The sequence below is a fragment of the Phalacrocorax carbo genome, chromosome 1, assembly GCF_963921805.1.
Source record: "Phalacrocorax carbo chromosome 1, bPhaCar2.1, whole genome shotgun sequence".
NCBI lineage: Eukaryota > Metazoa > Chordata > Aves > Suliformes > Phalacrocoracidae > Phalacrocorax > Phalacrocorax carbo.
This window is the reverse complement of record NC_087513.1, coordinates 144,644,152-144,671,621: the sequence shown is the minus strand read 5'-3', so window position 1 is coordinate 144,671,621 and position 27,470 is coordinate 144,644,152. Positions and strand designations below refer to the sequence as shown.

General features: G+C 38.2%; 1 protein-coding gene across 1 annotated transcript in view; it reads left to right on the top strand.

The window, feature by feature from the left end:
- Positions 1–27,470, top strand: part of LOC104049471 (gamma-aminobutyric acid receptor subunit gamma-3-like) — a 172,822-nt gene that overhangs the window by 65,129 nt on the left and 80,223 nt on the right. The window lies entirely within an intron of this gene.

The following is a 27,470-nucleotide window of genomic DNA, read 5'->3' as shown; positions in this document are numbered from 1 at the left end:
TCATTTTACAGAAAATTCAGTGCAGTCCATAAAGATGCCTCTCACTTCCGCCCTGTCCTCCTTCCGTTTCAGTCTTTATCCTAAACATCTTGACAGGTTTGGAAGCCTACCATGGCAAGACAGTCACAGAACACACTAGTGCTCTGGTGAAACATGACATCTTCAAATGTCAATCGTGCCCCAGTATGCTCATCAGCACAGTTCTCCACATGAAAAGTGGTAGAGTTTTTTGCAGGAAATGGGATTTTTTTTTTTAAGGCTAGTTGTTAGGTGTTTGCCATATTCGGTGCAAATTGGGTACAAGCTAAAGTGTATTAGCTCAAAATTTTATTGTGTGAAGGAGATGCTACTTTTAATGCTACTTTTAATCTTTAGGCTCAAGTGGTATTTTCTGTCCCATTTCTGCTAGGGTATATTGTAAGATTTAACAGTGTGGAAAATAGCCTGTAACTGACTATTATTCAAACACAACAGTAAAATTTGAGAAACGGAGGAATTTGTCAGTCCAATCTTGTGTTCATAGTGGGAAATGTGATCAGTGTATTGGATTGTTTTTAGTGGCATGTCCAAGGGGAATGGCAAGTTAACTTTGTGTGACATTAAACTGGAGATTAACAGCCTTCCTTGCCAGTGCAGTGCTACTGCCAACTACTCTGTGTCACTGAAGGAAATGTCCTGAACTTACGGAGTTTGAAGAGATGCGTTTAAATAAATACTTGTGCACCTTTTCACAGTAATGACGTGTCTAAAGGTGGTCAATGGAAATATGTTGAGAAACTTTTTTGTAGCTTTTTTCCTCCGTGTAAATCATAGGCTCTGCCTGTTCTTGTGTGAAGGTATATGCTCTTCTTTCTGTAGTAACAGAAATTGAGTTGGTAGGATATAGTCACTAAACTAATGTAAATAATTTCTGAATTACCATTTTCAGTTAAAGAAGCTTTTTCGTTAAATTAGAGATATTAATTGCTTCTGGCTTTCCAGCTGACAATAATCTGCAATACAAAATCCGAGGTAATTGCTAGTATTTGTAGCAATGAAGTTTTTCTGTGAATTTTTTTTAACCATCAGATTTTAAATAGCTGAAAAGAAGCTCAAACAGAGAATAGAAAATTATTTATAAAAACATCCATTAATCTCTACAAATGGTTTCTCTAACCTCTGACATAAATAAAGAAACCATTTTTTTCCACAGAGAAAAAATGTTGACCACTTTGTTGATCTTGTAAAACAAAGCAAAAAACCCCAACTATCTAAGTAATACTCTTTGCATGGATTTTTCCCTATCATTTCAGTTTCAATGCCTCCTCTTTTTTCTGATCAATATATCTATCTAAAAGAAGAATTCTTTGGTCTTCTTTTTCTTGCCACAAGTTCACTTAAAATAAAAAGAAACTATGTTTTGAATGGTGTGGAGAGGGGTAGTGCTTCTTTTTCACTCCCAGTATGAGAAGATCTACTGGTGTCACTCAAACAAGTTTAATGGATGTCAGCTTTCCAGCAATTTTTGCCAATTGCCATTCTTCATTGGGATTTGGTAGTTTTGCAGCATCTGTAGTTTTAAGTCCTGTTTGTTTTTTCAGGAGACTTTAGTCTGTGTATCTGAGTATCTGTGACAAATGTCAAGAGCAAGAACAATGTCGTTGCTGGATAGAGACCTATGATAAGCAAGAAGAAATTGGATTTGAAATAGAGTTGGGTTTGAAGCTCAAAATGCAGATCTAGGATTGAAGACTACAGAAGCTTTGAAAACTGTTCAGCCTATTTATCGAGAAAACTAAGAAAGTCCTGCTTTAGTTTGGAAATGATCCTGCATAGTACATTTAATTGTATTTTGATCAATGCTGACTTTTCATGCTTGCTAGTTAGAAAGATTTCCTCCACGTTTCAGCTTCTTGCTGGGTGTAATTACAGCTTTGGAATGTTTGCATTTAATATTAGTAGGTGATGTATCCAGCAGCATCAATGATAGCTAAAACTGAATGAAGATGGTTTAAGAAATTAATATGGGTTTAGCAGCTTTGGTAGTTGAAGCTCTTGAAATAGGCTGACTTGAATATTTTTTTTTTTTGAGCTCCAGAGTCTGTGTTTTGTCGATTTGTTTTTCCTCTCCCCCTTAAATGGAAGTTTGCAAGAAGACAGTGTTCCAGAACTACAGCTCTGGCCATTAAACAGACATTTGATGTCTGTGTCCTTATGATCCAGGATAAAACTCCTAGATGTTTTCTTTTATCACTGAAAGTCAATACTGAGTGTACCAATTGCAACAGGATTATGCTGCTTTTGTGGTTTTGTTTGTTTGTTTGTTTGGTCTTCTGGCATAATGGAATGTAATATGAGAGAGGTTTCTTACTTCTCTTAACTGTCTAAGTTCTAGATTCAGTTTTCCTAATCTTTACCTACATGTATCTCCTCCATTATAGCCCTTATATGCTTGCTGCAATGCAGTAATGCCATGGCAAAAATATACTTATTTCTCCATGTATTGTCATTTCAGGCTTACTGGTCCTAGGGCACTATGCAGTTCAAAAAACATCCTGTCTGATTTTTAGCAGAATCCTCCTGAATTTTGTAATTTTAGCAGCAGAAAAAAAATGTGAGAATGTAGCAGCTGAACAGTGCTTAAGAGATGAACGCACAACTTCTAAGGCATCATTACATCTGAAGTCACAGCTCCCTGCTCTGTTGGTAGAAAAGAGGGAATCTGTCACTGAGAGATGCTTTTGCTCTTTAGGTCAGGAACCGTGCTTGTTATTTCTGATGAAAACTGTCTGGGCAGCTGACATGACCCAGCAGTAGGCTCTTTACTGCACGAAGAAAGAGCTTGTGAAATCCCGTATGATGCTTGACCTGTGGGTCCTGTGCGTGTCTGTGGGAAGAAGCTATTTCTGATGCATTAGAAACATTACAGGGATGTTTATCCCTTTCTTCCCATCAAATGTGAAATGGGATCAAAACGCCCATAGCAAATTAATATCTCTATCAGTTGCTATGATCATCAAAAAGACGCTCAAGCCGCACTCGAGCGCACAAAGGAAGTTATGTTGGAGGGAAGTTGGGTTCTTTCAGGCTTTCCTGCTCCACCAACTTGCCTTCAGCTGAATATGATGACTTGCAGTGTGGTGCTACAGGCTTTCAGCAAGGAGAGGCAAATAAAGGCTTGTTCCTCCCTCAAAGTGCCCTTACTGTGAACTAGTGCTACTAGTAATCAGCTCTGCACAGTAGGTGTTTATTCATTAACTTTTATCACAGTCGTCTGCATAGGACAGTGTGATTAGTTCAGCCATAACAGGGGCATACAAAGAAAATAATAAAACATGGCACAAAAATGGGAGAAGTATTGCAGTTATTAAAAATTAAAAATGAGCTTTAATTGTGTTATGAAAATAAAAGTGCATCTAATAACACTACTTAGTTAAAAACTGGTCATGAAAGAGCATTAATAATCTTTTTGTACTTTTTGGTTTTTAATTTGGAATTATTTTAAAACTGTTTTTTTTTTTTCTGATTAAAATACTCTCTTTCTGGATCTAGGTGTATGATCCTATTAAGAAAAATCCTTCATAGGCTCCTAGTAGGAGTTCTGATATTGTGGCAGATTGAAAAATATGTAGACATACAATTCTTTAATTATTAAACTTCAAGAGCTTCTAATCCTCCCAGGATTGTAATCAAGAGATGTTGCAATCAATTTCTGTTGTTCTTGTACTGATACATGGGATTTTAATTTAAATTGGTAACTTGTCCCTCCAATCACTTGAAAGGGAAGCTGGCAGCATGGTCAATTAAATTCAGACTTCTGTAAATTATTTTTATTGCTCATCATTCATGCAATAGCACCTTGATGTGCAAAAGCAATATCCTGCTAGGCTTTGGGGATGTGGATTTTAATCACTGCGAGTAGCCAAGGAATTTAATGACTTAATGACAAGTCCACCCATTTTAATGGGAGCTGTGTGCTAATTAATTGGTAGAAGTAGTTTGTCAGCATTTTAAGAAACATTGATAACTAGGCTGCATTTGCCCTTTGGGAATGTGCATAATTGACTAAGTTTAGCTTCCAAATGAGTTGAATTGGGGGAAGTGGAAAGATTGCTGCAGATTAACAAAATTCTATGATTTTTCTTTTAATAAAACAACCCCCCTGAGTTTTATGTTCTGTTGAACAAAAAAAGCTCCATTTAGTCAAATCCCAAATACTTCATTTCAGGTATTAACTTAGAAACAGGAGTGAACTAATGGGAAACAAAAGTCTAAGTTTACCATACTTTTGGAGAGCAGGGAGCCACCATCTCGTTCCCTTTGTCTAGTAACTGAAGAGGTTAGAAGCAAGACCCCTCCAGGGTCTGATGGCTTTTGCAGGGATGTGTGTGGGAAGATTAACCACCTGAAAAGATACAGGAAAACTCTGGTCCCTGACCTTCTCTACCAGGATTTAGAACAGTAAATTGCAGAAGGCACAAAGCAGAGTTGTAGCTCTTCCATGAAAATAAAATTTATTCACATTTGCAGTTGTCACTTCTACATACAGATGAGTTGGTATCTATAGTTTTATTACCAGAATACAGTAGATACTGCAAAAGTTCCTTTGATCTCCTTATTTTTTTATAGAATAATTTGCTTTGAATGTTTTTCTTCTTTAGTCATGTGCTTGTTTCCAGCAGATCCCAGACTACTACTCTTCATCTTGGCTAAGATGTTATTTTCTTCCTGGAGTTTTTCTTTCTTGGTTTGGGTTGGACGGGAGCTTCAAAGATCATCTAGTCCAACCCGCCTGCCATGGGCAGGGACACTATTCACTAGATCTGGTTGCTCAAAGGCCCATCCAAATGGGGCTCAAGTCTTTTCACCTTTGAGACTTGAATGGGGCTTCAAGTCTCCTCACCTTTCTTGGTTTGGTCCATGTATCTATAAAAATTACTTTCCGTAAGGATTCCATGGCACTTATCTACTGAAAATGAGGTCAGGGTGAATACACCAGTGTCCCAGGGGAAGAAAGGAGCCCCAGTACTTCTGAATGCAGTAGCGCTCCTTGAGGGAAAGGTGCTTTATGCTCAAAGTTTTCAGTTCTGATAGATTTTTCTGAGAGAGGCACATTTTTTAAATCGTTGCTATGCTGCTCTAATACTGACTTGACTCCAGTTGAAATCAGTAGAAAAACTCTTAAAATTTGGGAAGACATTATAAGAGCAATAATCGGTTTCAGTGTAAAATTTGGCAAGAGTCTGAAAAGCTGTAACCCAAAGTCATTTGTGCTGCTAGTTGATCCTCAGATTGTTCTGTTTTTAGCTTATCTTGCTGCTAAAAAGTTTGTTTGCATTACTTGTAAGACGTGTTTGTTTTTCATGCAAATCACATGCAAGCATAAATATTCAGTGCTTTAGGCTTGCTTTTATAATAGCTTGTCATTCAGCACACCAACCAATGAAGATATCTATGGTGTAGCAAAATATAATCTAAAGTAATTATTCCTGGAACCTTCTCCTACAGTATTTATTAAATATTTACAAATGGCAGCTAGCTTGTGGGTTTTCTGCTTGTTTTTAGATCAGAATGGGAAAGCAGAGGAAAAAAAAGACTGAAGGTTTTGCCGATACTGACTGTACATAACATTTCTGAGGGGCAGATAAAGTATATCTGGTTGAGAAAAATCTCCCTATACTACCTAATGTTTAAAAACATGAAAAATTATTTTAAGGTAGTGCTCTTATAAGAATGTATAAGGAATGAACTAAAATAGGGGTTTAATTTTTTTGTCCAAGCACCCAAGCCAGAGATCATGTGTTAACTGAATGAAACCAGGGAAGAACTGCCATCAGTCGTGAAGCAGTCCTGCTTGCTGAGCTTGGAAGTGTAAAGATTCTGCTAATGTGGAGTGAATTAGTCAGGAAAAAAAAATAGTCGGCAAGAGGACCTAAGAAGGTACTTCTTCTGGTGGAATCAACTTAAAGATCTGCTGAGTATAAATGACTGCTACATTACAACATTGCAGATCTGTTCTTGAACACTCTATTTTTATATATATTGTATGACCTCCTCGCTTTTTGAAATGCTATTGCCATTCATGCTCATTGGTTCTTAGAGACTCTTGCTGTCAGTGTTTTATTTTATTTTTTAAGATGCCATCACTTTATTATACTAGCAAGGTGAGTAAATTTTTATGAAGTCAAAACATAAAAAAGAGGAATATTATTTTAGGTAAGGAACAAGCAGTAGACAACTGTACTCCTGAGTGACACATCAGCTGAAGTCCTTTAAAAATAAAATAGTCCCAGTCATTTTGGGGGAAAAATACAGGTCTTAACTCTCTTTAAAAAATGTGCTTGGGAATACCATCTATAAAATAATAACAATAAAAAGCAAAATCAGAAAACTGCCTCTTTATGCAGTATTGGAGCAATGCAGCTACTACAGACCAAGAGGGATAGTGAATTTGGTTTGACAAGTAATGACAGTTAAATTATTTAAGTACAGTCTGCGTACTTTGAATTCTTTGCCATTCATGCAAAACCAGACCCAAGTGCAGATAGAAATAGGAAATTTCAGTACAGAAACTGGCTTTAATGGGAGATAATAGTCAGCAATTTTGAAGTGATGTCAATCCCGTCTCTTAAACTGTCTCCTTCTATGAGGACAAGCTACTTTCCTCTGTTTTCCCAGTTTGTTGAAATTGTTCCAATCTGGTCGTGCTTCTTCATCCATCTCACTGGACTGCAAGGAGCTGTTATAGCTACTGGGAAGCATCATAGCAAGGAGGAGTTAAGAAACTAAATGCTATCATGCCTGTTCTAGAAATTGTAGTCGGCCTACTTTCTTGTCATCTGCCCATTTGACAATCTGTTTTTGAACTGCAGAATGGACAGCAAAGCAATTGTAAGGTTCAGAAAACAGACATAGGAAAGAGTTGCCTCCATGTGGGAGAATTTTGCCTCAGGACACCTCAGTTGTAAATCTTGCGTTTCTCCTCAAAAAATCAAATGCATTTAGGAAATACGGTGCATTTGTGTGTAGTCTAAGGAGTGAATGCTGGCTAGGAAGATTTGGGAGATGTTTTTTAATGGTTGTGAGAGCAGAACTGCACATGGGAGGACAGTGTTGGTGTTGTTGAAGGCCATAAATGTGGCTATGTGGAGTAAGAGGCTCTTTGTGAGAACTGTTCATTTCCCTATAGATTTCCTTTGTCTTTATGCTTGTCTCCTAAGCTCAACAGGCTGGTAAACCTCCCTTTCAGTGCTAGCCCATGCAGCACTAAATCAGAGATCCATTAAGGCTGGAAATCAGAGATCTAATCCATCTTTCCACTCACCATATCAGTACTTGGTTTATCAGTTATTAAACATTCAAGGATGGAGATTCTCCAGCCTCTCCACATTCCAGTGGTTCATACCCCATACTCTTAGGAACTCAAATATCTCTTGCTGCCTTGGGCATTGTAAATGTGGAGAGCAGATTGCACCAGCCTTTTATATCCTTGAAGACTACAGTGTTTTCTGAGTTTCTTATTCTTCAAATTCGCATCTCTTCTCTCATTCCACAGCTCATTCAGTTTGTCCTAGTAAATTTTAGATCTTCAGTTTCTGTGATCCTACTCTGTGTTCCCTTTGAACTTTCTGACAGTCCATGCCTATCTTGGTTTCATGCTTGAAAGTAGGTCTCAAAATAATTTTCTAGTTGAGGCCTTACCACTGTCACATAGAGCAGAAGGATTTTTTCATGTACCCTTCTTGTTTGTGTAGCTGATGACAGTGACCTACATCTGGAAATTTACATATGTTCTATGAAGTTTCATCTAGGTTTCCCCCAGCACGTTCTCCAATTTCCAAGTTAATTCCGAACTCTCATTCTGTCCTTTAACTGCTTAAAGTCATTCCCAGCTTGATGTCACGTGATTTTATTTAATTTATTTTTTTTTGGGGGGGGGGAGGGGGAGAGGATGGGGAGACAGACACTTGTCTATCTTTTGTATGGTTAATAAAACTATTAGATAATTCTGGATCAAAATTAGATCCCAATGGAACCTTGCCTGATTCAGTCTTCCAGTTTTTACGGTCATACGCTACTAAAAGGCAAATATAATGAAGTAGTTTTCCATTACAGCTTCTTGTTACTGTCTTCATATACGTCATAATCCACCTTAGTAGAGGAAGTGTGTTTGAGGGACGAGAGAATGAGGTTCCCTGATAGCCGGTCTATTTCCTTCTCAATTAAACCCTCCTTTTCTCCAGCCTCCAATAGCTAACAGAGGATGTTTAACAGCAAAGCACACTTGTACAATCTTTTAAAAGCATGGAAATATGAATTGAGGGAATCCTTTTTTCTCTACAAGCTAAATCTATCTGGGAATCTTTTTCCTATCATAGCTTTTTGCAAAATTTTTAAAAAATAAATATGTATTTGTTTTGAGACTTACTGAAAGGAAGCTATTTATCAAAAATATTTCAGTACAAAAGGATTTTCATTTGGCTAACATTTCCACTTAAGTGGAAAAGTCAATACAGTTTGGGCGAAAAGATTTCAACGCCTACTCAACCCATTAACTGTTGCTGACAAACATGTCTGTAAGAGTTCTCTCCATGGGTAAATGCATAATATGCCACTTGCCTAATTCTCTAGACTGGTTAAGTTCTATTCGTATCATTGTAGTGTGCCTGTTGCCAAAAAACATGAGATGCTTCCAGGAAAGTGACAGCAATATGATCTACCATCTGACACTTTTTTGCTTTCTTTTTTTGCTTTCTTTTTTCTCTTCACAAGGAGAAACTTGCATGTGTAATTTTTTAAGGGAGAGAAATGTACGGTGTGCTGAGTAAAAGCGCTTTGTGTCCTCAGCAAAGACTCCTAATGCAGTGTAATGCAGTTACTGCCTAACTCAACTTGGTATAAGTGTATATAAGGTGTCAGGGCAGTGCTTAACCTTCATATATCACAAGTATAGTGTTTGGCTTGGATGATTGGACATGAACCTTCAAATTTAATAAAATAATTTTCCTTTTTTACTTAATCTGAACCTCATGTGTGCTTCTTAGGCCTGATAATAAAAATCAGTCTTGTAGAGATTCTCAGCAAGGATACGTTTCCAGCTATCCCCTAGACATTTCTAACACTCAGATTCTTCTACTTTTAATACATCTGTCTCCTGCAGCCACACAGTCTGTTTAATTGATCCGTCAACATGCTTCTTCAGTTGGTCTAACTACTTATTTTTATGCAAAGTTTCCTATTCTAGCTGTCCTCTACTGATAGACGGAAGTAATAAATGACATTTACTTTCCATTAACAGTTTACAAAAGACAATCAGCCTTCTAATAGCACCATGTGATAAACCAATTAAGCTAAACCTTGAAAACACAGACGTAACAAATACTTTTTCCTGATGCTTCTGTGGACAGATTTTTACCCAGCCTCATTCTTCTCTCTCCTCATTTGCTAGGAAACAGACTGAACTGCAAGCTCAACATAATCTATTTTTCAGAATCCTCATTTAGTGCCTCAGTCAAAGTAGATTTGATCCCATGTATAAGCCACTGGGCACTGTGATCTTGGTTGTGTCCGGATTTATGGGACAGAGTGAGGTTTTAAAAAACTCCACAACTCTCCTGCCCCCAGCACCCTACAAAATTATGGTTTTGTCTTTAAAAATGGAAATATAATCATGGCATGTCTGTTGACCTTGCATCTGTTCGAAAGAAATACCGAGTGGTTTATCAAACTCTTAGAGCACCACTTGTGCCAAGAAGAAAGTTCTCAACATCCTCTCAGCTTGTAGACTGTTTCTCAACATTGGAGAGGATTATTACTATTTCTCCTTTTGGTTTGAGGTGATAAGATTAGCAGAGGACAATGGTAGTCTTCTGCTGGCTTGGCCTGTAAACGGAACGTTGCTGAGACTTGCATGAAACCATCGCCTCAGTGCCACTCAGATTAGGGTATGTTTATTTTAAGCTGTTTTAGTTACAGCAGGATCACTGCCTGTATGAATGCCTTTTGGTTTAGGACTGCTACAAGTTGATATGAGAGAGTGAAAGTCAGCTTAAACCTGCTCTTGTATTTTATCAATGTAAATGGTTCTCACACTGAAGCAGGCCTCTTCTTTTTTATCACTTATCCATCATTTCCAGATGGCTCACTTGAACTGCCTGTGGGGTTGCTATGTTCCACAGCACTGGGGAGACTTCTTTGCTGGAGATTTTTCCACATCTTAGTGACAGTGAGAAGACAACAAAATACAAGGCAGGCTGTTCCCGTGCCACTTTAGTAACAAGGGAGTTCTGCCTGAAGGAGGTTTGCTATTCATAAAAACAGTCATGCTTAGTGAATGGGGTCAGAATCTGTAGATAGCTAATGGTTTTGTATCTTCAGGAAAGCTGAGGGTGGCTTGGAGAATAATTTACACTGTATTTATGAAATAAAACCTCCACAGTGAGTCTGAACCAGTGAAGTGTGCATATAACAGGTCCCTGATTCGTGTTGGTGTTTGCTCACGCTTGTTGCATTCTTGCCTGTAGATAGCCCCAGAGCTGTCTGTGACAGCAGTCATCTCCCTCTCTGCTTGCTCAGTAAAGCAACAGTGCTCACTCTTTGGACAGGTCCCCCTAACGCAGCTGATAAGGATGATGATGATTCATTAATTAGTTCCCAGTAGCTTGACTCAGAATCAGATCAGAAATATAAAGCTGCTTTCTTAAAATCCAGGAGTCACTGTAATCCTTCCCGTCGGAAATGGGGCATAGCTGTGAGTGGCTGATGCATTCCCAGGGAAAGGATGAAAAATACTTTCAAAACCCTCCCTGCAACTGATTATTCTTGCTCTCCCCCTTACCATTCTCATCATAATATGCTCCCTTTGCCCTTGCTTCCAACTAATAATCCATGCTTACTGATGGAGGTGAAATGTGACTGTTGAAAGAAATAGGTTAAAAAGAGTGGCAGCCAGTTGGGTCCATACTGATATAATAAAAGCAATTACACTTAAGAGATTAGAAGCATTGAAATGGAAGCTGAAGCAGCTCCAGACTCTGGGGCTCAGTAGGAAGTTAAAAGGCCCTGGTTTTGTTTTAGTTTTGGATGTTTTTTTTCAGAGATGTGGATTATGAATGGCTTCTACTGGGAGAGCAATTAGAGTTAACTGGTCAAATAAGTTGGAAGTAATGACATAAGTACAAAGCTGACAAATTTTGTTACTGAATGGTCAGGCAGGAGATGAACAGTGGTTTACCATATTTAAAGAAATCAAAGGTACTGCAAATTAAAAACTGAATGGACATAACAGATTTTACTTAGGCTTGTAAATTCAAATGGGCTGTGCTTCCAGACTGTGAATGTGAATCAGTGGGGAAGTGCAAATGGTTTTAGGCTTTATGTACGTTGTTTCATGGTAAATAGTCTGTGATTTGGGGCCAATTTTTAAAGGTCTGTGAGTGCAGGAAGTAGAGAAGCCCCAACGTGAATGAAAATGTCAGTAGATTTCTAATTCCCATTGTTTCATTGACAGTTAGGAACTACACAGCTTCTGAAAATATTAGTGGGAATCTGCAGCCCTTTTTCAGGATCTAGGAGACAGCAATAGATAGACATCAGATCAGGACCACTCTTGTGATCACACTTCAGTCAGTGTGTGCAGCATCAAATCATCCTGCCTTTACACAATGGCAAATCTCAAGGCTTTAGAAAATGCTATAAATACACTAATGGCACTGAAGAAGAATTCCAGACTCTGAAACACCATATTAGTTGTAGCTTGGATGATGTTCATAGTGCCTAAAATAGAAGAAGATGGAAGTTATGAGACCACACGTCTTGACTCAGCTGCTTATCAGAGTGCTATGTGTAAGTAAATCTGCATAACTCCATGCTGTGCTGAAGACAATTCCCAACTCAGTTTGTAAGTTTGGCATTGCCCCAGTATGAGTTCATTCCATTTGCAGACTTCTACTTTTGCAGACACAAGAGGCTTTCCACGCTGAAATTATGAAGTGGTGAAAATGGTTATTGTAAAGTGAATCCAGCAGACAATCAAAACCTGGTGTCTTCACATGCCCTGTACTGTTGTGTTTGGTGAACTCCATCCCTGGTGTTTTACAGTTCTGATTGTTGTATATCCAGTTTCAGCCACTGCAGGTTCCCACAGGAACATTAGTGGTTTGTATACAAGGAAGAAGACCATACTGTCAGAATTTGCTTCTCTTGTAGTTTCTACCTAAATGCTGCTAATGGAAGCTTTATCTCTCTAATCTTGCTCAAATAAGTTTTTTAATGCAATTTTTTGTTTGTTTGTTTCTTTCACTTGCACTTTTAGTCCCTGTAAGGATTTCTAACCAATTGGTCACTCAGAATATAGCTGTTAGGTAGAACAAGAGAAGATCTTCAAATTTGCCTCCCTGTGTCAAAAGAAGCAGAGGCAGCCTTGCAGGAGCAGTTCCTCACCAGCAGCAGCACTGCTGTCACAGATTAGAAGTAAAAGTGAATTTATAGTTACTCCTCAAGGATCATTACTAGATGCAATTTACTGTAAAAATGCCAAATACGACTCCAGTGTTCTTTGAAAAACTCAATTTTGTTTCACTCCCAGTAGAAATATTCATGTGTAATCTTTTGTAAAGCAGCTTTTTTACTGCTTAGTACTAGGATGTGCAATTAGTTAGTTGCATGTGTGTCTTTTTTTTTTCACAATTGGGAAATTAGTATCATCCAAAGCAGAGGAAATTTTTTTGGTCAAGTTGATCTATAGGCCAAGATCTTCAGCAGAGCAGAGAGCAGAGGTTATTGGCAGAGGTTAGGGTTTTTTTGGGGGGGATTGTTTTTTGTTTGGTTGGTTTTTTTCCTGATGCACACTGTTAGAACATCTCAGACACCAGGTTTATACAAGAAAAATGAAAGCATTAAAACCTAGGCAGTCTTGTTGATAGGCAGTATTGAAGATATTCTTCTGTGATTCCTAACCCCCGAGAGATGCAGTAATATGAAAAGGAAGCTTTTGCTGAAGTAGTACTACAGTTTGCAGAGAGCTGGGGCCAACTCTTTTCACAGGTAAGTGGATCAACCAGTCATTTAAATGTCTTTCAGGACTGCTAAGAATCCTTTTGTTAGGGTTATTTACCCCATGCAATTTTTTCCCAGTGTACACTAGACCTTACATGTGAAAGCTCAGGGTACTCCTGTGGCACAGTGGTCAGTGCAAAGGCACTCACAGCTGTGGCAGTGTGTGTTTGTACTTCAGGGTGGCACGGTGAAACATCCAGTCCTTTACAGGGCTGTTTCCTGTGAATCTGTGACTTCAAGAGGAACAGCCACATTGAACTAAAATTAGGCCTGTGCTTAAACATGTACTGAATTGAAACTTAAAGCTAATGTTCTATACAGGTAACCGTATCCCAGTAAAATAATGACTCTTTCTTTTCGAATCCATTCACTCAGCTCAGTAGGAGTATCTTCACCTTTATCTTAGGCAGTCCATTTTTAGAATTACTTTATCTAGCAGTAGATTTTCATAATATGCTCATTGCTGGAGAATATGTGCTGATTAGAAATCTGTGACACTGCTTCAGGACTCTGTCCTAATACAGGCTGTAAATTTCACTGAGCTGAATGCATCTGGAGCTTTTAAGTAGCAGTCAGGTATTTCTGGCAATGCCACTTGTTCATAAGAGACAGGGGCTAGGATGTAGAATTCAAACAGTGATACTGAAGTCCATAAACTGAGTATGTTCATACTGGGGGGAGAAGAAGCTGTGACAGGATTACTTCTAAGTTCCCATATGTATGCAGTAAAATAGCAAATGGTTGTGGTTATATGATTTACTGGGGGGGGGGGGGGGGTGGTGGCGTGTGTTTGTCATCCAAATTCCTGTTTAGTTCTGATTCCTGATTCCTCAGAAACACTTTCATGCTCTAGAAAGATGATGCTGCTGCCCTTCTCCCAGTTTTCCACTGAAGTAAAGTTAACTTCCAGTCTAATTTTAGGGTCTGTCTTCAGTGCCTGACTGTGTGTTAATATTTGTTGTCTCTATAGATCATTTTTCCAACAAACATTTACAAAGCTTTTGTATAGAGGTAGAATTATTAGTATCTGAAGCAACCTGGTGTTTCTGTAGTACCATATTTGTTCTTCCAGGTTCTACTGAACTCCTTGTATGAGGATTGGCAAGTCACACTCACCCCAGGTCAATGACAATATCCTGTCATCCTCTCTCTTACCTTTGTAAAACAAGCTTTTGGGATCAGGGTATCTTCTCCCTGTATATATTTAAGAAGAGAAGAATGTCTTACTCTAACATGTCCCCAAACTTTGTGGTGGGATTATTGCGGCCTTAGGATCCGTAATAACGAACAGTCTTCTATATGTAGTAATATAATTTCAGCCATGGATATTTGTATCAATATGTTTTTCTACAAGACCCTCAGTATTATATCATTTGTTTTAAGCAAGTGTATGTACTGTCGTAGTCCACTACCAGCATTTTCGATTGAAAAGCTATAGCTATCTGTTATATTCAAGTTTCACTGGCCTTCTCATTTTTTACTTGTACTGAAATACATATAAGCTCAAATGAGCAAATGTATCATGTTAAAGTTTTTGAATCTAACTCATAACTTTCCAAGGCTTTTTTTTAAAATAAAAGACTTTTTTATTATTTCATGATGCTATGTTTCGCTTTCCTTGTTTTCTGGGAGCATTTTAACATTCTTACTATGAAAATCATTACCAGCTTTTTTAAAGGAAGAATTTTAAAACAGGTAGAGCAAAAGCAAAAAAAAATAATTAACCTTTCTATGTTTTTTTTTTTTCTTTGAGTGTCACAATGTCACAAAATCACAGAAGGGACATGTGGAGGTCATCTGGTCCCACCCCTCCTGCTCAAGCAGGACCACCTAGAGCCTGTTGCCCAGGACTATGTAGAGATGACCTTTGAATATCTCCAAGGATGGAGACTGCACAGCCTCTCTGGGCAACCTGTTGCAGTTTTCAGTCACTTTCACAATGAAAAAAGTGTTTTCTAATGTTCAGAGGGAACCTTCTGTGTTTTAGGTTGTGTCCATTGCCTCTAGTCCTGTCACTGGGCACCACTGAAAAGAAAGCCTTGTTCTGTGTTATGTGCACCCTCAGGTATTTATACACATGGATAAGATCCCCCTTAGCCTTCTCTTCTCTAGGCTAAACAGTTCCAGTTCTCTCAGCCTTTCCTCACAGGAGAGATGCTCCAGCCCCTTAATCATCTCTGTGGCCCTTTGTTAAACTCTCTTCAGTATGACAATGTCCCTTTTGTACTGTGGGGAACCCAGAACTGGACACAGCACTCCAGATGTGGCCTCACCAGTGCTGAGTAGAGGGGAAAAATCACCTCCCTTTGCCTGCTGGCAGCACTTTTCCTAGGGCAGCCCAGGATACCATTAGCCTTCTTTGTAACAAGGGCACACTGGTTGCTTATGTTCAACTTGGTGTACATGAGGACTCCCAGGTCCTTTTCTGCAAAGCTGCTTTCCTGCTGGGTGGCACCCAGCACACTTTGTAGCATGGGGTTGTTCCTCCTCACATGCAGGACTCTGCCCTTCTCTTTGTTGCACTTCATGAGGTTCATGTCAGCCCATGTCAGCTCTGAAAGTCTTTCAGTTAAACACCCTTTAAATTACTTGTATGCAAACGTTCTTGGGAATGATTTGTCCCCAAGAATGCTTCTGAAAAGCAAAAGTCTTTAATTCTTTAGTGTGTTCCTGGAGCGATTAATGATGGGAGTACCTATGCTACCTCTTCTGAAAAGCTTTTGGTTTTTCCTGCCACCTTTTAGTCATAGAAGTTAATTTACCTAATTAGGGAGCAAAACTAATGGCATGCAGATGATCACACCCTGCAGATAGCCGGAGAGTATTATCCTCTTGATTAAAGCTCCCAACGTCTTCTGTTGGTACAGAGGCAGGCTTGAAGTTAATATTTTAGGAAGACCAGATGCAGAAATCTGAGTGTTTGGCAAACATTTGTAAATAACAAAACCAATGAAAACAAAGCTGTTCTCAGAGGAAAAAAGTCTCAACTAATTGAATAAATACAAGATTACAGTAGCATGTATAAAACAGTAGGCACAGGTTGTTCTGCAATTGTTATGTTCACTGGTAATTCTGAAAGTTAGAGTCTCTCTACTGTGGCTCAAAAACTCTTGGTGTTACCACTTATTTGTGTACACAGATGCAGGCCTGGTGAAATACAGAAGACCTGTTTAAGTTCCATAAGAAGATCTGGTTAGCCTAAGGATTGGACCAGGCAATGAGAAGCTTGGGAAACAAGCATCAAAGACGAATGATTAAAATTAGAGGGGAAAGTTATAAAATGTATTTTACTCTCTCTCAAATTAGTTCCTGTCAGTTTTAAAAGCTTCATAGAGCCACTGTGTCGCTATGTTATGATGTAACTTATCTGAAACATCACAGTTTTCACTTCAGTCATGAGGCCAAAAAGTTACATAATTTAGGAATTGGTTTTCAAACTGGCCCAGAAACTCTAGTTTCATTTCCAGAAAGGGTGACTTGTTTACAGAAAGATTTTTTACTTCATAGTGCAATGAATTTCTGAAAGAAACTCTCTGGAAGGTGGTGGGGTGCTTATGAGCAGAGGTTTTGAAGACAAGACTAGAATCTGACTGCATCAAAGTGGGTGTGCTTTGCTGCCTGCAAACTGCCTGTGTGCTTTGCTGCTGTGCAAGCTGCCTGTGCTTGAAGAGGAACTGATCAGTGTCTTGAGGTCCTCTTCTAAGATTATGCATTTCATATTCTTCGCCTGTCCCATGTATGTGCAGTGCCATACATATTATGTAATGATAAAACAGCAATGTCTATCTTGTGAAGCACTGGTACAGCATGTTCACTGGGTCAGTGACAGAGTCTGATCAGTATTTAGCTCCTGCTCCTGCCGTTCCAGAGTTTTAGGCTGGGCTTGGTAATGGCAGGCTCCCCAGCCTCTTGCTTCTTGTGGATTGACACAGAAATAGATAAAGGGAAGGGCAGAAGGAAGGGGGTTGTCTTCATGCAATCTTCTCTGCTGCTCCAGAGCAGAATTTTCATTTTTAGGTAAGCAGAAGAAGGACCCAGAATGAGAAAACCCTCTGAAAATACTGTGATGAAAGCATTCTAGACTCATTTGAAGAAGACGTTCACTAAATTGGGAGATCTGTGAGAATCAATGATTAACATGAGGTGTGACATGGTGCTGTTCCTGTTCTGCCTGTGTGTCTCATTTTTTTGTTGGGGACAAGGGAGATTTTGATAGGAGTAAGTGAAGAAAAGAGCCTGTAAGACAGCCAAAACCTTCCTTAGTTTCCAGTGAAACACCTACCAACTGCTACTCTTTTTTCTGCACCAACAGTACCAATACTCTCAGCACAGATTTGCTTCTAGCAGGTTATAATGATGTTTCTCGGCTATCCAGTGCGCTTTAAACAGGAAGGGACGTAAACAGAAAAACCTTGAACTGTGTACTGTACAAGGAAAAAAATTTAACTTCATTTTCTTTTTGTCCTTTCTGTCTCATTATTAATTTGTTGGATCTGTTATAGATAATTCTAGTTTTAACAGAGAATTCTATAGAGAAGTGATAATATAAAGCCCTTTAGGGCTAAGCCTTGCCTGCAGGTCTCCCTTTTAAAGTGCAGTCAAGGCTAATAAAGGTTCTTAGAACTGAGAAGGGATGGGAAACAAATGTAGTAATGACTAAGCCTTCAAAATTTCTGAGACTTTTTAGTAATGTAGGTCCATATTCTGCTAGTACCTTTGTGCTTGCTGAGGTCATTTACATTATTCTGGAAACAAGTGAGCTTCAAGAACAGGATAAGGCCTGAAGTGCAAAGACAAAGAAGTCTAGCCATGAAAGACTTACCTAATGCATGGCATCATGGACCGAGAAATTTTATAAGAAACATTAACTTGTATTTTGTAGATAGTATTAAAGGATCTTAAGTATTTGCAAAGTTCTGGTAAAGATCACTAATTAAAACGTTTTGGTAGCTTTCACAGTTTCAAAAATGCAGGTTATACGCAAAGGCATTCCATAATATCTTTCTCGTTATTTTTGAAGACCAGTCTGAATTACGGGCTGCAGCCCTTCCTTTTGATCCCAAAATGTCAGGAATTCATCCACCAGTTGAATATTTTCAAAATACTTACCTCAAAGTAAATGAGCTCTTAATTATAATGTCTCTGGGATTATGAAAAGTTCTCAAATCTTTGAACTATTAATCTAAAAAGTTGCCTACAAAGATGTACGTATGAAAACTATTGGTGCTTCTTGTGTTGAAGATGTATTAGATATTTTATCACCTTATTTCTGGTGAACTACAAGCATGCTCTATCTTACGTTCTGCTAGTGAAGCAGAAAGAAACTATGTGTATAAAAGTAGATGAAGGTACAACACTCAACTGAAATGGCAATTCTGGAAGAACTTTTGCCAGGCAAGAAATCATGAAGAGGGTGATTTCTGTTATAGCAAGCAGTGCCACACTTCCCAAAATGCCCTCCAAATCCCTTGCATATATATGCAGTTCTCATGCAGATTTCAGATTTGGAAAAAGCTAAAATTTGCATGTGTAATTTGATATTTCATCATTCCAGCTGAGGTAAAAATTCAAACTCTTTTTGGAATTTTTTCCCTTGAAATTTGTAAACATAGTTTGGGATTGTTAACAGAGGAAGTTCCACCTAAACATGAGAAAAAACTTCTTCCCTGTGAGGGTGCCAGCGCAGTGGCACAGGCTGCCCAGGGAGGGTGTGGAGTCCCTTCCCTGGAGACATTCAAACCCCGCCTGGACGCGTTCCTGTGCCCCCTGCTCTGGGTGTGCCTGCTCAAGCAGGGGGGTGGGACAAGGTGATCACAAACCCCTGCCGTTCTGTGATTCTGTGACTGTTTTAAAAGACTTTTGGTCTCTGAACTGTGAGCTCACTAATGCTTTTATGTAGTTCATTAAACCTGGGAAAGATTATTCAATTGTTATGGGAGACTAGAAATGTAAATAAAAGTAATGGAAATAGTTTGTATTATGAGAGAAACGTCTGAAAATTAGTTTGAAGAGAGGACTTGTTTTTGTCTGTATCTTCTAAAGAGAGCAGTAGGAAAATGCCTCAACCTTTTGTAGACAATATAAAACCCATTCATGTGGACAGCAGCAAAGGCAGAAAATTGAATATGTCATAGATTGTAACAGAGTGAAGTTCAAACAGCCTGTTTGGATAATAGACTGCCATAAATATATCTATGACATGAAAGTATGCCAGCTGAAATTATAGAGGATTTTTGTATTCTGAGAAATGCGTATTCCAAAGATTGTTTCTGGTCTAATGCTTTCTATTCCAGGAAGACTTAGATGGTGAATTCAAAACATATTTGTTTTTTCCATCACATCTTTGGTGTAGAATATTTAGCATGCAATATTCAGATGGATGTTTTCTTTTTTTTACACCTTACTCCTGTCCTTTCTGTCCTTCTGTCCTTTTCTTTGTCCTTATTTTTAAGCTTTTTTCTCTCCTTTATTTTATATGTCCCCTTTCTTTTCTGGATTTTTTAAAAAAATATTTTGAAAAGGTGAATTGTGGAAGGGTCCTGTATGGATGAACTAGAGCTTTTCTTGTAAATCTAAATGTCCTAACATTCAGAACTGGAACTTTAAGTTGATTTTCGTTTAAATTGTTCATGTTTTCTGTGTATATGAACAATTATTGTCTTCCAAAATCAAATTAATATTGTCACTGACTTCATCAGCAATCTCTGCTTTCACAAGTGAGCCTTTCTGTAACAACGGGAATGAAAATGGGAACATTGCTACATACATCAATATAGTCTCTAACCTCTATCTCCTCAAATTTTGTGCATGTCTTTGCATTAGCTCTGCCTTTTCGATACCATATTTAAAATGTGGGAATGGGAAGCCTCTGCAAAGTCATGAGTAACGTCACATTTTCCTTTGTGCCTATAAACAATCGTTGTGTCAACCTTTTTATGCATCCTGGAAGTCTGTTGCTGTCCACCATGATCCAACCAACATTCTTTGCAGTCACTGCTTCATGGGTTGGAGTACAACTGCATAGGGTGTCTTATGGCATGTGTATAAATGTATGACTTTGCATTTGGCTGTAAGGAAACGGGTGTTATGTTTGAATTATCATAGCTCTTGGTATGCCATTCTTCCAGTCATTGCTTACAAGTTTCAGCTAAAATCTGTAAATGTAAAGGGTAGATCATTGTAAATATAAAGGTTAGACTAGTGTCATTCACACAGTTTGATGGGAGACTTAAGCAGGCTGCTTCTGTAATTTTTAATAAACTAACTCATGTGATTGTTTTTATTACATTAGAATAATAAATATAAGATGGCAGATAGTGCACTCTTTTAATGGGCTGTATTTTGTATTGTCAGCCACGGTGAATTTCATACTTAGTGTTTTCCAGAGACTCAGATGGGGTAACAGCAATTAAATGTATCACATGCAGCCTCCCAAAAGATATATTTGTGTTTTCTAATGGTAAAGGTTGTCGGAAGTAAACAACACAGCAATCTTTGGTGTTTTATTTTTCATCCTCTGTGTGTAAAGTGGCAGCTATTAAATTTGTTGCTGGGTCTTTTAAGCAATGCTCTTTTTAAATTGAAACTTAATTTGCCTCTTTACTACAAAACTTGATTTAATGTACACAGATTTCTACAATAAGATTCATTAGATTCCTGGCTTAATTGTGTCTGGGCAAAGAGCAGGACCTGACTGCAGATTGCCACGCTTGCAGATGCAGTGATACATCATAAACTTTTTGCATCAGCTTGTCCCTCTTTCACTGGCACACTCCTCAGAGAATTCCCATACAAGAACACAGTTAAAGCACAGCACTGGCCATTTGAAAGACGAACTTTTTTTTTTTTTGCCAAGATAGTTTTGAACTTCTTTTTGTATTGCTATAAATCCCAGTGTTTGAATTTAGGGGGTTTTATTTGTTTGTGTATTGATATATTAGATTCAAGATCCATTTATTGCCTAGTTTACTAACACACATTACTACATATATAATATAATGTGGTGGTAAGCAAAACTGAGCTTGGATCTCTACGTACTGCTAGAAGACGTAATAACTTCATTGCTTTTTAAAGAATAATTGCTGGATTGCTGTTTTTGTAGTTAGGTAGATATACTTATATGTACACACATATATACCCACAAAAGCGCACGTGCATGTGCACATGCACACACACACTGACAAGTTGACTTCCCTGTCATGGAGGAAGTTGACTTTTAACCCATGTAGATGAAATCTTCAGGCCACCTAATGAAAATCATCAGAAACCCTGGGAATGAGATTCAGTGATTTAAAAATAAGTCAAGAAACAAAACTTGTATGTTATACCTGAATTTATCTGAGATTGTGTATATGGTTTCCTAGGGTTTGAAACTATTTTTGCAGATAAAACACTGGACAGAAGGCCTGGGAAGGGTTTGCCTGAGGTAGTCCTAGGTAGCCCATCCACCACCGAAAAGTGTTGCCCCTTGGATCATGCAAGGCTCTGTGGAGGACCTCCCTGCATGGGAAGGCCGCTATGCACTTGAAAGGATGCCCTTTGACCAGTGCTGCATTGCTGGGGGTCTGCCCTGAGTCATGAGGAGCCACCAAGTTACAGCAATAGCTAATGCAACCTTTTTCCCATGATGTAGAGAAACAGGCTCTTTAGTTTAGGCTGTGACAAATTAAAGGGGTTACTGAAGTGAATAGCAATTCATTTTACTTTGACTTCCAGCCCGCCATCAGCTAATAATGACTTTGTCACTAACAATTTGGTTGGGATGATTTCTTTTTATGTAACACCTGTCATCCAGAAGCATCCCAAAGTGCTCTATAGCCTAATTTACTGATTCCTCAGAAATTGCTTCCTTCACTAGTAAAATGCAGCTTCGGATGAAAGGTGGCAACTGTGTGCTACAGCTCAAAATCTACTTGCCAGGGGTAGACAGGAAGTGAAAGTGGTACTTAGTAGGGTCCAGGGAGAACTATCTAGTCCTGGTAAATAAGAATTTAGCTACAGCTAATAAGCTTGTAATCTGTGCTGGACAAACTTCTAGATGAGGAGGGGTTTTTGGAGAGACAGGGCAAAGCTAAGGGAAGGGAAGGTTCTGCATGCAGGGGTATCTGGGTTGTAGAACAAGAAGCCAGGTCAGAAACTCTGCTTTTTAAGACAGACCATATCCTAGCAATTAAAGTTACAGGGTTTTCTTGTGGAGGAAGTCTCATACTGCAGTGCCATATAGATTAATGCTCATTTAACTCACAACCATTTTTAACTCACAAGTTTGCTAACTGGAAGATTCAAAAGTGAGAATTACAAAATATCTGTTGAAAAAAACACAGTGTAAATACTTAAATATACAGATTTATTCTTAACAAAAGAGGAGTGGAAATTTAGATTTCTGTTCATCAGACTATGAGTTTCTGATGTCAGTGGGGAATGATGGAAACAAGAAAGCCCTCTGCACAACTGTGAAATGTTTATAGTTTCTTTATGGGCTGGGTTTGGAAGAGGAATGGACTGTACACTGGAAGTTTCTTTGTGACCAGCTTATTGAAGGGCCGTCTGCACAGAGAGAAGTATGATCTCGTGGAACATAGGAAGCTTCGTGTATTGATTAAAAGATGATTCAACACTGTAAAATACTGTACAGATAAAGACAGGACATTAGAGTGGAGGATACAGGGGACATTGTTTAAGGTCCTGTGACTGCATCTCAGGTATTTTAAGCCTGGAATTTTATTATTTGTTTTGTGGATATTCCCTTCAACAAATAGTTGCCCAAATTACTAGATGTTAGTATAATAGTAATATTTGTCTGTTTGTTGGCTTTTTAATTTACATGCTTGTTTTTATTTCTGGGGTTTGTTTTGAGACAACTGTTCCAAGTTTTTTTAATACACTGTCCTGATGGATGAAGAACCTTGATGTTTCTGTTTCACAAGTAATCACAGAATCACGGGATGGCTGAGGCTGTAAGGCACCTCTTGAGATCATCTAGTTGCACCCCCTGCACAGGGCATGCTCGGCTGGCAGGTTGCCCAGGACCGTGTCCGGCTGGGTTTTTAATATATCCACAGATGGAAACTCCACAAGCTTTCTGGGCAACCTGTTCTGGTCTTTGACAACCACTGCAGTAAACATGTATTTTCATGTGTTCAGATGGAATTTCAATCTCCATCACAAGGTGGACAAAGATATTCTTTAAGTACAGATTGCTTTGAAAAATGGAAATTATTACTCCTGTTCTAGGAAAGGTCAAGTGAATTCAAAGGATTTTTTTTTTCTTTTTTACTCAAACCTAAATGACTTTTCCCCTGTGAAATTGAAAACGTTGTTTTAGGAAATAAGGATAAAAACTGCATGGGAAGTATTTTAGACAGGATTTCATTTCTTCAAGAATTGAATTCAAATAAGAGTAACTTAAAACACTGTGGGATAAGAATGAATTCTTGTGTTCTGGGGAAATAGTTCACTCTGCAGGAGGATAACAAAGCAGTCTTTTGAACAGTGTTCAGATATGGACTCTTCTCTGAGAAACAAATAGCAACACTAATAAAATCATAATTGTTAGGATACTGACTATGCCTATCATGTAAGAAGAGTGTTTTGAAGCTGAACTTTTTTGAAAAGTTCTAGGAACCAAATAAGATTTTTTTTTTCCCTAGGATGTGATCTCCCAGGAATGCAAAGCTTTTGCAAAGGAATCCGCTGATTTAGTTGCCTGAAAATCCATTATGGATGCTAACTGCATCTACCAAGTTTGTAAATATTGGTTTGTGTGAATTTTATTTTTCGACTCATACAGAGATTGTTTGAATTATAGTGTCTCATTGGAGCAGCAGTTTTGGCTCCAGTGAAGACAGCAGTGAAAGCAGTCTTCAATGAGACCTTGATTTCACCTTGTAACCAAGAAAAAGAGTGTGTGGAAAGGTGTGTGGTAGGAAATCATGTGTAACATTGGGTGATGGACAAGAGAGCATGAGAGACAATTTCATCATAAATCTATTCAATGTCAGTGTCAAGGGAAAGACCACATCTGACAATCCTACATCTGAATGAATTCAGAGTGTCAGAGTGATTCTACTTCTTTCCTGTGTCCTCGGACAGCACTTTTTCAAACTTAATTACCTGCAGTTAGGCCTATTTAGACAGCTGCAGAAAATAAGTAGCATGATTGTTTGGAGGCTTTGAGTCCTGTAACTATTAGCCCTGAATGCTTTTTTATTACATTTTTCCTGTTCACCATCATCAGTCCTGTGAACGGTTGGTAGAACTCCTCGAACAAGACATTTACAGAAGGTCTCCAAACAGTTCATTTATTTATTTATTTCATTAGTGTTTACCTAGGTTTTCAAATTATGAAATGGAAAATAGATTTACTTAAAAAAAACCCCAAACCCCCACACCATCTGGACTGAACCAGGAAGTTGTCAGTTTTACTCCTCTAGAAAATTGTTTTGTATTTTGCTTTTAAAAATTTGTTCAAAGAGAAACTGACCTTTGTAGAAAAACCAATTATGTTCAGAAACCCCAACCAATATTTGGATGCTCCAGTAGTTCCTACTGTTAAAAAATTATTTTGAAATATTGACCCTTCTCTAATGCACCGTCAACTGTGGTAGCTGGGAGGCTTCATACTGACTTATAACAGCTGAAGTCGCACAAGATCATGGATTATGCTGATTTTCATTATCATAGTTTATGTGGGTGTTTTCTCCCCATCAAGAAGCCCAAGTAAATAAAACCCAAAATAATATACTTTTTCACACAAAGTATGCAGAGCTTTGGAGTGGACATTTTGTGTTTATAAATAAGTAAAAGTTCCTTCTGAATTGTTATGTAACACAAAAGCCTCCTGACTTCGAAAGCAAACTGGATTACGCTTTTCTAATGTATTTTTCAGTAACATTTGAAAACTGGTTCCTTTTCTAAACAATTCAATAAAGAATATCAAGTGACATCTTCTAGAACATGAATTATAATAGCTCTGCAAAGTTTTGATGTTACAGATTCAGATCGTGCTTTGCTTTGAATGGAGATTGTTTTTACCTAGTCTTGAAGGATGTTGTTACTCTTATGGGGACTTTTAACAGAAGAAACAGAGAGAAACAATGTACATCCCAGAGGAGAAAAATGATATTTCAGAAAAACAGTTTAGAAGGATCCTTTGTGATCTCAGCAGTGATGGTACTTAAAGGCTTGTATTATTTATTCTCCCTGTTAAAATTAATTTCATGAGACTCCAAGCCAATGTGATATGTATGAGTGAAATCGGGAAAAAAAATAGGAGAGTTCCCCAACTAAACCTGTAGCTCTAAAAAAATAATTACAAGCCCCCCTCACTCTGTCCTTACCAAGGCTCTGGAATCTGTGTAGGACAGTTCTAGAGAGAAGTATTTCCAGTATTCATCATCAGGGTGTTTTTTACACTAAAATTTCCAAAGACTTTGAGAGAGGCCAGTGGGAAGAGGTACAGTAACTGCTGTTGGAAGCTCCTGGTGAAGGTACCCTGCTAGTTTTGTCTTCGAAAAAGTACTTTACTTTCCCCACTTCCCCAGCTTTCCATCCTTAGCACAAGAGATGGGACCTGAATGAAGCAGCCAGCTTTGGAAATAAAACTTGTTTGAAGTGAACTATGAATGGCAGTGAAAACACATGCTGGATACCTATTGTATAGAAGTTGCAGTGCATATTGGTTCTCGGCCTGTTGTCTTCACCATGTCATTGCCATGCCTTTAGTAATGACTAACATCTGTCACATGTTTATTTTTTTCCATACACCCCAAGGGAAGAAGCATGTGCAGTGAAATATTTTGTTTGTTTTATTTTATTAAATTTATGCTGCATATATTTACTGTAAGTTTGTTATATGAAGCAGGGTCAAATAAATGTTCTTTGAGCTTTAAAGCTCAAATTGTTATTGCCTTTAGTCCTTTGAAAGATCTCTCCGCAGTCTTCAGCCGTTCCTGGAGAAAGCTCATCTTTATCAAGGACAAACCTTTACCCTCAGGTTATGCAGTTGAATTGAATGTTTAAGCTAAGAAATACCTGTTTGTATCGAATATTATAATATTCAGTGAAATGACTGAGTGCTATAGCACAAACAAAGAGAATTAAAAAGAAAAGACAGCATTGCATGATAACTGGAATAAGGTTTACATAAATAAAGCTCCTAATATAACTAAACTGCAAATTGCTCTGAAAATAAGCAGGGGAACAAGGAAAAAAATCTTTATGTTGGAAAGGCAGTCCTAAAAACATATTCAGCAAAATATTACAGTCAATACTATATAAACCAAATGGTTTTTCTAAGGTTGCATTTTTGAGCAGTACTTGATATTTAAAAGAAACATTCGTATATCTCATTGGAAAATGTTCAGTATACAAATACCTAAGTAAGTTTTTAAACACCACTTTTAAGTACCTGATTTCAAAGAGAAAGTAGGTAAAACCAAATAAATCATTGTAATGGGATTAAAAGACAAAACCCCCAGGAAGGCTGTTTATAATGCATGCTAGAACAAAGAGCAGGATTTTCCTTAAAAGATTAGTATATGCTCTAACTGCCGTGAAACTGAAAAATATTGCTGCTGAAAAACTAATGAGTAAAATTCCATAAGAGATATTGTAACTTCTAACAAAGCAACTAAGCGGACAGATGCAGAATAACATCTCTGTTTCTCCAGGCTTCATTAAACAAGCATTAAATCTCTCTTAACACAGACTGGCAGGAATGAAAAATGGTTGCTGTTCAAATGAGTGAAATCACATCCTCATAAACCCTTAAGGTGTTACAAGGTACGAAACAAAATGGTGGTTTTCTGGTTCTTTTCATGACAACTCATGGTTTGTACACAGTGATGATGGTTTGGAATGTACAGAGTAGAGAGAGAGTTGCCTTTTAAATGAATATGAAGTAGGACCTATGTCTAGGAGAAGGAAGAAAGCTGGTCAGTGAACCACAGTAAGCGCGTTGCTGAGTCTCTCACTGAAGCTTCAATTGAGCCTCAGTCAACAAGATATTAAAAAGCAATGTAACCCAAAGAGGTTCATGCCCAGCCTCTGGTCTTCTGAAAACCTCAGTCTCAATGGCTTCTGGAAATGTCTTGGTGTATGTAGTCTAGCTTTCAGTGACTTTTAAATAAAAGAAGGGTAGCTGGGGAGAGGAAAGAAAGGATTCAAGAAGCTCCAAAGTCCCCTCCAGGCATTTCCTTTTGCTATTCACACTGAATACCTTCATTGCTATTGTCCTGGTGGAAAAAAATGGCAGATGAGAGAGATTTCTGAAACAAAGTAACTTGCCCTGCCCCAGAAACACCTCTTGCTCTATGCCAAACTCAACAGAAGCTTTTCCACTGACTCCAGTGCTCTTTGCATGGGGCATAAAAGGCACAGGGGCTGGGCTAATAGATTTCTTGCACCTTGTCTGTCTCCTGGAAACAACTGTATTC